Source organism: Oncorhynchus mykiss, chromosome 21 (genome assembly GCF_057628025.1).
Source record: "Oncorhynchus mykiss isolate SJ-2025 chromosome 21, ASM5762802v1, whole genome shotgun sequence".
Classification (NCBI taxonomy): Eukaryota; Metazoa; Chordata; class Actinopteri; order Salmoniformes; family Salmonidae; genus Oncorhynchus; species Oncorhynchus mykiss.
The window spans coordinates 22,628,731-22,640,893 of record NC_143042.1 but is presented as its reverse complement, the minus strand read 5'-3'; the positions used below and the strand labels follow the sequence as shown (position 1 = coordinate 22,640,893).

The following is a 12,163-nucleotide window of genomic DNA, read 5'->3' as shown; positions in this document are numbered from 1 at the left end:
TTCACTAATTCGGTGCCTTTTGAGTTGTGTAACTTCATAAAACATGTTTTTAACATTTTGTCTCAGAGCTAGAACAATTTCATAAAGACATGCATTCAGATCTCAAGGTTAAATACAGAAATTACTATAGTAAGTGCCTATTAAGTACCAAATAAAGTCACAGGGTTGACAATTTAATAATAAATCCCCTTGTGACGGGAATGGAAGCTTGTTGTGTGCAAGAGGGAATGGCAGGGAATGGCAAAAAATATTTCTAGTCTGCATCTATGGGTATTCCAGGAAGCCTGGGAAGGGTCCATGGCAGAAACCTGCCCAAAGAGAGGTCAGAACCCATTGTAAATCAGTGATGCCTCGTAACACATCAAACCAATCAAAAGCCTTGCTTGGGTGGAGCTCCAAGGAAGCTCACCAGATTTAGTGCCGTTGGAGCAACAGTGTGCGAGGACAAAAACAAATTAAAACAACCACTGGTGACAAAACATTTTAGGAAGTTTGTGGCACACTGGTTTTCACAGTATTTCTCTTATTTTGAGATGAGCTAAAGCTGCAGCAAGATGGGAGTAATGGCCTACAATGCTGACCATATCAATATTTTTAATATTGACTTTTCTGAACTGTATTTGGCCTTGAAGGCTAGCGTGAGGGACACGAAGTAGCTTGCCACAATGAGGTTTGTTTTGAGAAAAGTCAACTAACCTTGAAACCTAGTAGCTAGCTACTATCTAATTCACTTTCTCTCTCAATTATAAAGCCAACAAAATGTTACTAAAAACAGCATATTATTGACCTGAAAGGTTAGCTGTGTTGGCCCAGTCCCTACTGTAGCTTATCCAGGGTCAACGATACTGTACATAAAACTATGGGAACAATTGCAATAATTTTGCAAGCAACATTGCTAAAATTAATATCATAAAATGTTACCTGTAATGCTCATCTCCTGGAACCTACTTGTTATCTCCCTAGGTCAGTATGCTGTAGGCCTATGGCTGCATTGGCGATGCATGACGAGCTGCCAAATGGATTCACATGGCTTATATACTGAGAGTGACAATCAAATAAAACAGATTGGATATCTAACCACTAGACAAAAAGGAAATGTTCATTTGAGAATACAACAGACACATTAGAGACCGAACCACTTCCCGTCTTTATTCCTGGTGTGTAATATGTGATTAATCAGCAGAGACACTAATTCATTTTGAATGATTAAAACAAGTTTAAACACTACACCGTGGCAGGTAGGCTAACGGTTAAGAGCGTTGTGCCAGTAACCCAAAGGTCGCTTGTTTGAATCCCTGAGCCTCCTAGGTGAAAAATCTGTTTATGCCCTTGAGCAAGGCAATTAACCCCCTCTTGTTAGTCGCTCAGAAAAAAAACAGAGCCATGATGTTGAAGGAATTGTCCGTAGAGCACTGAGACAGGATTGTGTCAAGGCACAGATATGGGGAAGGGTACTAACAAGAATCAACACTTCAAAATGTACAAATAAGCTAACTCGTATGTTTAATTGAGTAGTAACAAGTAGGCTATTATTACTAAAGCACCAAATCAGGTAAACAAAAAAAACTCCATACCAGCGGTGGCCAACCTTGCACCACTGGTCTCTGATCTACTGGGTGAGCAGACGTCTATTCCAGCCCAGCAATAGCACACTTGATTATCAACTCATTAGATTTGATAAGTTGAATCGGGTGTGTTATTGATGGACTAAAACGGAACCCTGGAAACCCAGCAGACCTCCAGCAGGGTTGGCCTGATCCAATTGTAATAGGTTTATACACTGTGATGTTTAACTGTATTTTTTTGTATACAACATTTGCTAACATACAGTGCATTCGGAAAGTATTCAGACCCTTGACTTTTTCCAAATGTTGTATTAAACCGTTTTTTCCCCCCTCAATCTACACACAATGCCCCATAATAACAAAGCAATAACGGAATATTAGAAATGTTTGTAAATGTATAAAAACATATATATAGTTGATGTCAGAAGTTTACACTTATCTGGGAGTCATTAAAACTTGTTTTTCAACCACTCCACAAATGTCTTGTTAACAAACTATAGTTTCGGCAAGTTGGTTAGGACATCTACTTTGTGCATGACACAAGTAATTTTTCCAAAAATTGTTGACAGGCAGATTATTTCACTTATCATTCACTGTATCACAATTCCAGTGGGTCAGAAGTTTACATACAGTAAGTTGACTGCCTTTTAAACATCTTGGAAAATTCCAGAAAATTGTCACGGCTTTAGAAGCTTCTGATAGGCTAATTGACATCATTTGAGTCATTTGGATGTGTACCTGTGGATGTATTTCAAGGCCTACCTTCAAACTCTTTGCCTCTTTGCTTGACATTATGGGATAATCAAAAGAAATCAGCCAAGACATCAGAAAATAGATTGTAGACCTCCACAATTCTGGTTCATCCTTGGGAGAAATTTCCAAACGCCTGAAGGTACCACGTTCATCTGTACAAACAATAGTACGCAAGTATAAACACCATGGGACCACGCAGCCTGTCTCCTAGAGATGAACGTACTTTGGTGCGAAAAGTGCAAATCAATCCCAGAACAACAGCAAAGGACCTTCTGAAGATGCTGGATGAAACGGGTACAAAATATCTATATCTACAGTAAAACGAGTCCTATATGGACATAACCTTAAAGGCCGCTCAGCAAGGAAGAAGCCACTGCTCCAAAACCACCATAAAAAAGCCAGACAGCGGTTTGCAACTTCACATGTGGACAAAGATGGTACTTTTTGGAGAAATGTCCTCTGGTCTGATGAAACGAAAAATATAACTGTTTGGCCATAATGACCATTGTCAAAAGGGGAAGGCTTGCAAGTCAAAGTCCCAATCGTGAAGCACGGGGGTGGCAGCATCATGTTGTGGGGATGCTTTGCTGCAGGAGGGACTGGTGCACTTCACAAAATAGATGGCATCATGAGGCAGGAAAGTTATGTGGATACATTTAAGCAACATCTCATGACATCAGTCAGGAAGTTAAAGCTTGGTCGCAAATTGATCTTCCAAATGGACCATGACCCCAAGCATACTTCCAAAGTTGTGGCAAAATGGCTTAAGGGCAACAAAGTCAAGGTATTGAAGTGGCCATCACAAAGCCCTGACTTCAATCCTATAGAACATTTGTGGGCAGAACTGAAAAAGCGTGTGCGAGCAAGGACGCCTACAAACCTGACTCAGTTCCACCAGCTTTGTCAGGAGGAATGGGCCAAAATTCACCCAATTCATTGTGGGAGGCTTGTGGAAGGCTACCCAAAACGTTTAACCCAAGTTAAACAATTTAAAGGCAATGCTACCAAAATACTAATTGAGTGTGTGTTAACTTCTGACCCACTGGGAATGTGATGAAAGAAATAAAAGCTGAATTAAATCATTCTCTCTACTATTATCCTGACATTTCACATTCTTAAAATAAAGTGGTGATCCTAACTGACCTAAGACAAGGAATTTCTACTAGCATTAAATGTCAGGAATTGTGAAAAACTGAGTTTAAATGGATTTGTGTAAGGTGTATGTAAACTTCCGACTTCAACTGTATATCACATTTACATCTGTATTCAGACCCTTTACTCAGTACTATTTTGAAGCACCTTTGGCAGCGATTACAGCATATTCTTGTGTATGACGCTACAAGCTTGGCACACCTGTATTTGGGGAGTTTTTCCCATTCTTCTCTGCAGATCCTCTCAAGCTCTTTCAGGTTGGATGGGGAGTGTCGCTGCACAGCTATTTTCAGGTCTCCAGAGATGTTCGATCGGGTTCAAGTCCGGCCTCTGGCTGGGCCTGCTCAAGGACATTCAGAGACTTGTCCCAAGGCCACTCCTGTGTTGTCTTGGTTGTGTGTGCTTAGGCTCATTGTCCTGTTGGAAGGTGAACCTTCACCCCAGTCTGAGGTCCGTTCATCTTTCCCTCAATCCTGACTAGTCTCCCAGTTCCTGCTGCTGAAAAACATCCCTGTGGCATGATGCTGCCACCACCATGCTTCACCGTAGGAATGGTGCCAGGTTTCCTCCAAATGTGACGCTTGGCATTCAGGCCAAAAAGTTCAATCTTAGTTTCATCGGACCAGAGAATCTTTTTTCTCATGGTCTGAGAGTCCTTTAGGTGCCTTTTGGCAAACTCCAAGTGGGCTGTCATGTGCCTTTTATTGAGAAGTGTCTTCTGTATGGCCACTACCATAAAGTCCTGATTGGTGTAGTACTACAGAGATGGTTGTCCTTCTGGAAGGTTCTCCTATTTCCACAGAGGAACTCTGGAGCTTTGTCAGAGTGATCATCGGGTTCTTGGTCACCTCCCTGACCAAGGCCCTTCTCCCCCGATTGCTCAGTTTGGCCTGGCGGCCAGCTATCTAGGAAGAGTCTTGGTGGTTCCAAACTTCTTCCATTTAAGAATGATGGAGGTCTTGGGGGCCTTCAATGTTGCAGAAATGTTTTGGTACCCTTCCCCATATCTGTGCCTTGACACAATCCTGTCTCGGTGCTCTACGGACAATTCCTTCGACATCATGGCTCTGTTTTTGCTCTGACATGCACTGTCAACTGTGGGACCTTATATAGAGAGCTGTGTACCTTTCAAAATCATGTCCAATCAATTCAATTTACCACCGGTGGACTCCAAGTTGTAGAATCATCTCAAGGATGATCAATGAAAACAGGATGCACCTAAGCTGAATTTTGAGTCTCATAGCAAAGGGTCTGAATACTTATGTAAATAAGGTATATTTTATTTTTAATACATTTTCACAAAAAAAATTTAAATGCTTTAAACGTCCTCCCACAAAATGACCTGCCCTATCCAGCAGCTTACACTGACTCTCCTTTTACTGACAGCTGGAGCAGCAACTTCATGCTCTTCCATGGATGTTATCTACTAATGCATTTGGAGACTGTTTTTAATTTACAATGATTACATCAAGATGGCTAGCAATTAGAAAGTTAATTAAATGTCATCAGCTAGCTAACTTAGCTAAACAGTGTGTAAAGTTAGCTAGCACCTCTATTTAGTTTTTTAGTAATCTTACAAAAGCTAGCTAATAATACAGTTCACACTGCCTCTGTTTTTTGGGTCCTTACAAAATAATAGGCGACCTTCACGATATTGTCGGTGGTAGCAAAGCGCAACCATGTGGACGAATGAAGACGAGAATAAAAGTGTGTTTGTCACCAGAGTGGTTTTGAACGTGTTGTGACGTTTGACTTTACCAGCATAATCTACCCGGATTACTACCCGGATGGACTACCCGGATGGACTACCCGGATGGAAAACAGTGACGCACATAACGCACAGCACCCCTTCTACGCGCGTGTGGGGGAGGGTTCGTGAAACATGTTTTTGCAATAGAAAATTCTCCAGACCTCCCGAGGGAGGGGTGACAACGACATGATTTTGGAGGTATGACAACACGAGACTAGTCTATGGGTAATAATAGAGTTAACGGGTTACACTTGACACACTCAGGTTTTCCACCAGAAATTGCCAAAAAGAGTAGAACCAGCTCACTTTCTTTTACAGTATGATTTGACTATTAGATATTAAATGTTTCTTTTGAAAAATATTTAAATAGGAATAGTTTCACCATATTAAAGCAAGAGTTTAGTTCACGTAACAGGGTTGACCTTAAAATAAGGGATGGTCGTAAAATGAATCGGTAATCACATTAAATGAATCATCAGAAATGACTTTGTCAAAGCCACAAAATAATGGGGGCTTTACAATAATGGTAAATACTTTTGGATAAAATATTCCTAGAATCACAGGATGCACGAAGGGACAAGACAAAATGCTAAATTTTGGCACTTTAGCTAGTTTTTATTAAAATATTGGATTTATTGAGTTCTCCATGTGGTTTATATTAAAAGGCACTTCATTTAATATAACAGACTTGTAAATATTGGTACACAATTTCTACTGAAAATATCAAAGGGATGCAAACGGCACTCTTTTTTTGTTTGTTTATGGAAGACCCATATAGCATATCTTTATGTTGGCCTGTGTTGTGATATTACAGACATCAGATAGCAGATATGTTTTGTATCAGATTAGATTGTGATGTCTTTGGGAAGACCGGTTGACTGTAATGTATAGGAGTCATATGGAACCATGGGTTATTATGCTTTTCATACAAAAAGAAAAGAAGATTGAGGGAGCATTTGAATTTCAATCCATCTGCCACTGTAAACCGTGACTGCCTAACCCCCCTACCACTATCCAGAAACTCACCTAACTATACTAACTTTGCTCTCCTCAACACTTGATCAATGAACAATGAAAGCCCCCTTGCTCCGTGAACTTATATCTGACAACAAGCTCCTCCTAACTGAAACTTGGCAACACACTGGTGATTTATTTTATCTTAACCAAGCTACTCCCGCTGGTTATGGCTACCTGTGTCACCTCCGCTCCACTGGCCGTGGTGGTGGCCTCGCTGTACTGTACAACTCTAAAATCGAAATAACCTACTGTCTCTAAATGACTGAACTGTCTCTCCCTACTGTCTGTAAGGGAACACCCCTCTGAAATGGACAAAAATGAATGGGAAGTCATTGGCACCGTACGAAACATACACACATACACGGTGTCCAATACCACTCAATTCAAAAATCAAAAGATTTTTGTTTTTAAACGGTCCAGAAAGCACTTTAAGGGGGTGATACGTTTTTCTTGGGTCTTGACTTGTTTTACATTTGCAATATGAAAAATCACGGTGGAGCGCACTCGCCATCTGTTGGATTTTTGGAGTGTTACACTTGGCATTTGCCATATGGCATTTGCAATCAACTTTGAATGAAAAGACGCCGAATTGAGTGGTATTGGACACTGTGTATATGTGTGTTTCGTACGGTGGCCTTTTTTAAAATTCTTTCAAATTTATTTTGTGTCAATTACACATGTGTAAGAATGAATATACTTTTGTCAAATTGTATTATCATTATTTGTTTTTTTGTTTTTGCAATATGATTTCATAGGAAGTCAAAAGTCACTTTTTGGGGGGGGGCAAATGCCATAAGAAATGTCCAAATGCAATATGAAAGATTTGGAAGTGCCAAATCAGGATGTTATGTCCATTTGCAATGTACGATCAATGGAAGTCGGCTTACAAACCCAAAAGTCAGTGAACCATGCCCAAAAGGCATTTATACTGCCAAAATGATACACAGCACTGTTAAGCCATGAATCAACCTAGATGGTCTATTTGTCATGTATGATGAGGGAGAAGTGGGACTGTTGTTTTGTAATGATTTTTTGAAAAACGTCCATAATGACAAGGGGCGCCCCTTATTGAATAGGCACGGGTGGGGGGTGCTCCCTACCTAACCGTGGACCCCTTTCTACCCCGTAATGGCATTAAAAAACATTTTTAAAATGTGCTCCTGGTAACCCATTCCATTCACCAGGTGCACGGCGGTGCATTTGCATTATGTTTCAATGGTCATTTACCATCGCGAATTTGTCATGCTCAAAAATACTGCAGAAATGCAAAATTGACTGGCCTGATGAACTCGGGATGGCCGGGCAGTGATAGTGGTTCCTCTCCATTGCTCGTTGTGTTGATTTCATCATGTGCATTTGGTGATGTTTTTCACTGTTGAATCATATTGCAAATGCACTGTGCGTTTGCAACATGTTTTAATGGGCATTTATCATCAAGAATTTGTCATGCTCAAAAATACTGCAGAAATATGAAATTAACTGGCCCGATGAACTCGGGATGGCCGGGCAGTGTTTCTGGTTCCTCTCCATCACTCATTGGTGTTGATTTCAGAATGTCATTTTGGTGATGGTACCTCACTGTTTAAACATATTTAAAATGGACAAAAGTCAACCAGCAAGTCACCGTCCATTACACAGGAAGCTGAAAGTGAACACATATCCTCCTTGGGGTAGGCACTTATAGAATATCGAGTTTTAAGTCTTTATGTTAAGAACTGACTTATTTGCAGAGGGTTGAATGAATGTGTGTTATTTCAGAATCACAGAAATCTCGCATACCTCGGAAACACAATTCAAAAAGATTTGTCTGAACACGCTGCAACTGGATCTGTAACTTAAAAAAAACATTGTACGATTTCTCTTAAATTACGAAAGATAAATGGCTGGTTATTTTTTATTGACACCGTAGGTTCATTTACTTGGATGTGAAGCGGAAAAATTATTGCTCTATTTTCATTTTTGACCTTTAATCCCAGAAAAATGGCCATAACTCAGAAACCGTTGAGACCTAGACGCCATCTTGTTCTGGGCCAACTGCCCATTATGCCAAACCTATGCTCACCAAGTTTCGTCTTTGAAATCTTTTCCGTTTAGGAGAGAAGGTCACGTTGTGATTGGTGATGTTTTGTACGTTTGCAATATGATTCCATTTGCCCTCTTGTGGGATTTACCGGGAGAGCGGAAAAATGACCAAAATTGGAAAATTTTATAAAATGGAAACCGAATGTCCGAGAGTTCGTTTGATGACTTCCTGGAAGATCCGGCCCTGCTGCATGGCCCGACGCCGTCCGCAAACTTTAGAAACGTTGTCGGACGTCTAGGAAGGGACCGTACATTTGCAATGTGGACTTTCTCACTAACCATAACCATATGGCGAATGTCAAAATGTTTCCTTAAGGTATGTAAAGGACTGAACTGTTTCGCCCTACTGTCTGTGAAGGACTGAACTGTCTCGCCCTACTATCTGTGAAGCACTGAGCTGTCTCGCCCTACTGTCTGTGAAGCACTGAACTGTCTCGCCCTACTGTCTGTGAAGCACTGAACTGTCTCGCCCTACTGTCTGTGAAGCACTGAACTGTCTCGCCCTACTGTCTGTGAAGCACTGAACTGTCTCGCCCTACTGTCTGTGAAGCACTGAACTGTCTCGCCCTACTGTCTGTGAAGCACTGAACTGTCTCGCCCTATTGTCTGTGAAGCACTGAACTGTCTCGCCCTACTGTCTGTGAAGCACTGAACTGTCTCGCCCTACTGTCTCTCATTTGAATACATTGCTTACAAACCCCCCCACTTAATGTTGCTTAGTGATATGAATATTCATGTGGACTCATCAAACTAAAAACTTGCCTCTGTTTTCATTGCTGTTCTGGACCGTTTCAATATTACCCAAGATGTACATTTTCCAACTCACATCAATGGACACATACTTGACCTTGTCTGCTCTGTTGGCCTCAACCTAACTCATATTTCGCCCTCCCTGTTCCCACTGTCTGACCACACGATCCTTCATTTCTCACTTACCTCATACTCACTGACAAACGCCTAATCTCTTTCCGTAACATCAAAGTTATTGACCCCCTCCAACTCTGATGCCATCTGCCCTGCCCCGCCCCTTGACCACGCCCCCAACTCACCTAATGAACTAGCTGCCCAATTCAATACTGCTCTATCTGACTCCCTCAACTCTCTGGTCCCCCTCCAAACTAAACCGGTCTCCTCTTCCCCTTGGTTTAGCCCTGAGGTTCATGCCCTGTCAAGCAAGCTGGCCGCTGTCTGGAGTGCCTGAGCAGGAAGTCTGGCCTCACTGTCCACGCTGAAGCCTACAAACTACACCTCTCCACCTACAGAGATGCCCTCTGTGATGCCAGGGCCACCTACTTCTCAAACTACTTCAGCCCTGTGATGACACCTTCTCTACTCCCTCCACTGAACTCTGCAACTCCTTCTTTCAGGTTTTCATGGACAAGATCACCAAAATCAACTCATTACTGACTGATCAATCTCCCTCAGCCACCCCTCTCCCTGTCAACCTCCCAACAGTCACACCTGAAACCTGGCTCTCCGAATTGGCCCTATTTGACTCCTTATATCTAAAAACTTGTCAAAACACATGTATTCCAAGTGTACATCTTGCTCCATGGATCATCTCCCCACTGTTCTCATCAAATCCTGCCTTCCTGTTCTCTGTCCATATATCACACACATTGTCAACCTCTCCCTCGCTAACAGAACTGTCCCCTACAACTACAAAACATCTGCAGTCACCCCAATCTTAAAAAAGCCAGGACTGGACACTACCCTCCTCAAATGCTTCCACCCCATTTCCAACCTCCCCTTTCTTGCCAAGACTCCAGAACCTACAGTTGCCTCCCAATTACAAACCCACCTGCTAATCAACAACCTGTTTGAGTCTCTCTAGTCTGGTTTCCGCCCCTCCACAGTATTGAAACTGCACTCCTCAAAGTTATCAATGACCTCATCTCTGCTGATGCTGGTGCCCTCAACATCCTGATTCTCCTTGACTGGAGTGCCGCTTTTGACACAGTGAGCCATCAGATCCTCCTCACCAGGCTGGAGGGCCTGGCTACAATCATGCCTCACAAACCGGACCCACAACATCTCCCTCAATGGCCACACCTCAGACTCAGCTGCAGTTATACAGGGTGTTCCCAAGGGCTCTGTGCTGGGTTCCTTACTCATCTACATCCTTCCTCTTGGTCAGATCCACCGTCACATCAACCTTGACTTCCACTTCTATGCCGATGACACCCAGATCTACCTCGGCACCAAATCCCTCCTCAACCCACCTCTGACGAACATTGAATCCTGCCTCTACAATAAAAAACAAAACTTCCTTAGGCTCAACAGTGATAAAACAGAACTTCTCCACCCTCACCAAAGCTGGCAACCTCACCCTCACCATTGACGACACCACTGTCTCTCTCTATCCCTCCATGCACAAAACCTTGGCGTCATCCTGGACTCCACCCTTTCATTTGACTACCACATAAGACAGACTGTTTAAACCTCATTCTTCCATCTCTGAAACATTGCCAAGGTCAGGTCGTTCTTCTGCCGTCCTGCCACTGAAACCCTCATACATGCATTCATCTCCTCCCTTCTTAACTACTGCATCTCACTACCCTCCGGCATCAAATCAAGCTCCCTCCATAAGCTCTAAATGGTTCAAAAACTCTGCAGCCCATCTCCTCACCAACACTAAGTCCTGACAGCACTTTGGCGACAGGGGCTTCTCCAGGGTTGCTCCAGCCTCCAGCCATCTGTGACTCGGGAGTCCATCACTATCTTTCAGGCCCTCCTAAAACCCCAGCACACACATATATACAAGCAAAGAAATACACTACTAAGACACTCCTCTCTTCACCATTCTGAGCAGTACCTAAGCCTTACCCTACCACTTACCCAAACCTGGTTCATATCCAGATCCCAACCCTCCTCATACACTGATCCATGTATTAATGTTTAGTCTGATGTTTTGATTTGACTCCTGTTTTGTTGTTGTTTTTCGTTTCTATAATTGTAAAGCGACTTTGGGTCCTTAAAGTGCTATATAAGTTCCATGTATTACTAGCAGTATTCAACGGAAAATCGTTTAGTTAGTTCAACAACATCTGTGTGAAAATTTTGGCACACATACTTAGGCGTACATCTGACACTGGCCATTTCACATAAAAAAAAATGTTGCACACTATCATAGAAATCTCTTAGCTAACGTAAACAAACAACAATAGCCTCTTTGGAGTTTCTGTATTGTCCGGCCGAGTACAGAGTTCACCATTTCCAACCCGTAATCTTTCCATTCCAGAACACAGTGTCCAGACCAGCAGCAGGAAAGAACATTGTGCAGCCCAATAAAAGAGGAGAAAAACAACACCTCTCCATGTTCTAATACTAAAGGGCAACTAACTGCAGCCTTGTCATCTGCTAGATGAGTCTATATCCCAATAAATCACCAGGGTGTAACCGGTACTCTGGCTGCCACTGCACCACGTTTGAAGTGGCTCCTGGCTTGCAGTGGGTCCCGGCTGCAGCTGCCAGTCCTCCAGGGCTCAATCAGTCCCAGTCCCAGTCCCTTATGGTTATGTCCAGAGGTGGAAAAAGTACCCAATTGTCATACTTGAGAAAAAGTCTAAAAGTATTTGGTTTTAAATATACTTAAGTATCAAAAGTAAACCAGACCTCGTAATGTTCTTGTTTTTGTTTTGTTTACAGATAGCCAGGGGCACGCTCCAACACTTAGACATAATTTACAAACAAAGCATGTGTTTAGTCTGTCAGATCAGAGGCAGTGGGGATGACCAGGGATGTTCTCTTGATAAGTGTGGGAATTAGACCATTTTCCTATTCTGATAAGCATCCAAAATGTAACAAATACTTTTGGGTGACAGGGAAAATGTATGGAGTAAAA

At 42.3% G+C, this 12,163-nt stretch overlaps 1 protein-coding gene across 1 annotated transcript in view; it reads left to right on the top strand.

Moving 5' to 3' along the window:
* Positions 1 to 12,163, top strand: part of LOC110500248 (synapsin-3) — a 124,948-nt gene that overhangs the window by 107,327 nt on the left and 5,458 nt on the right. The window lies entirely within an intron of this gene.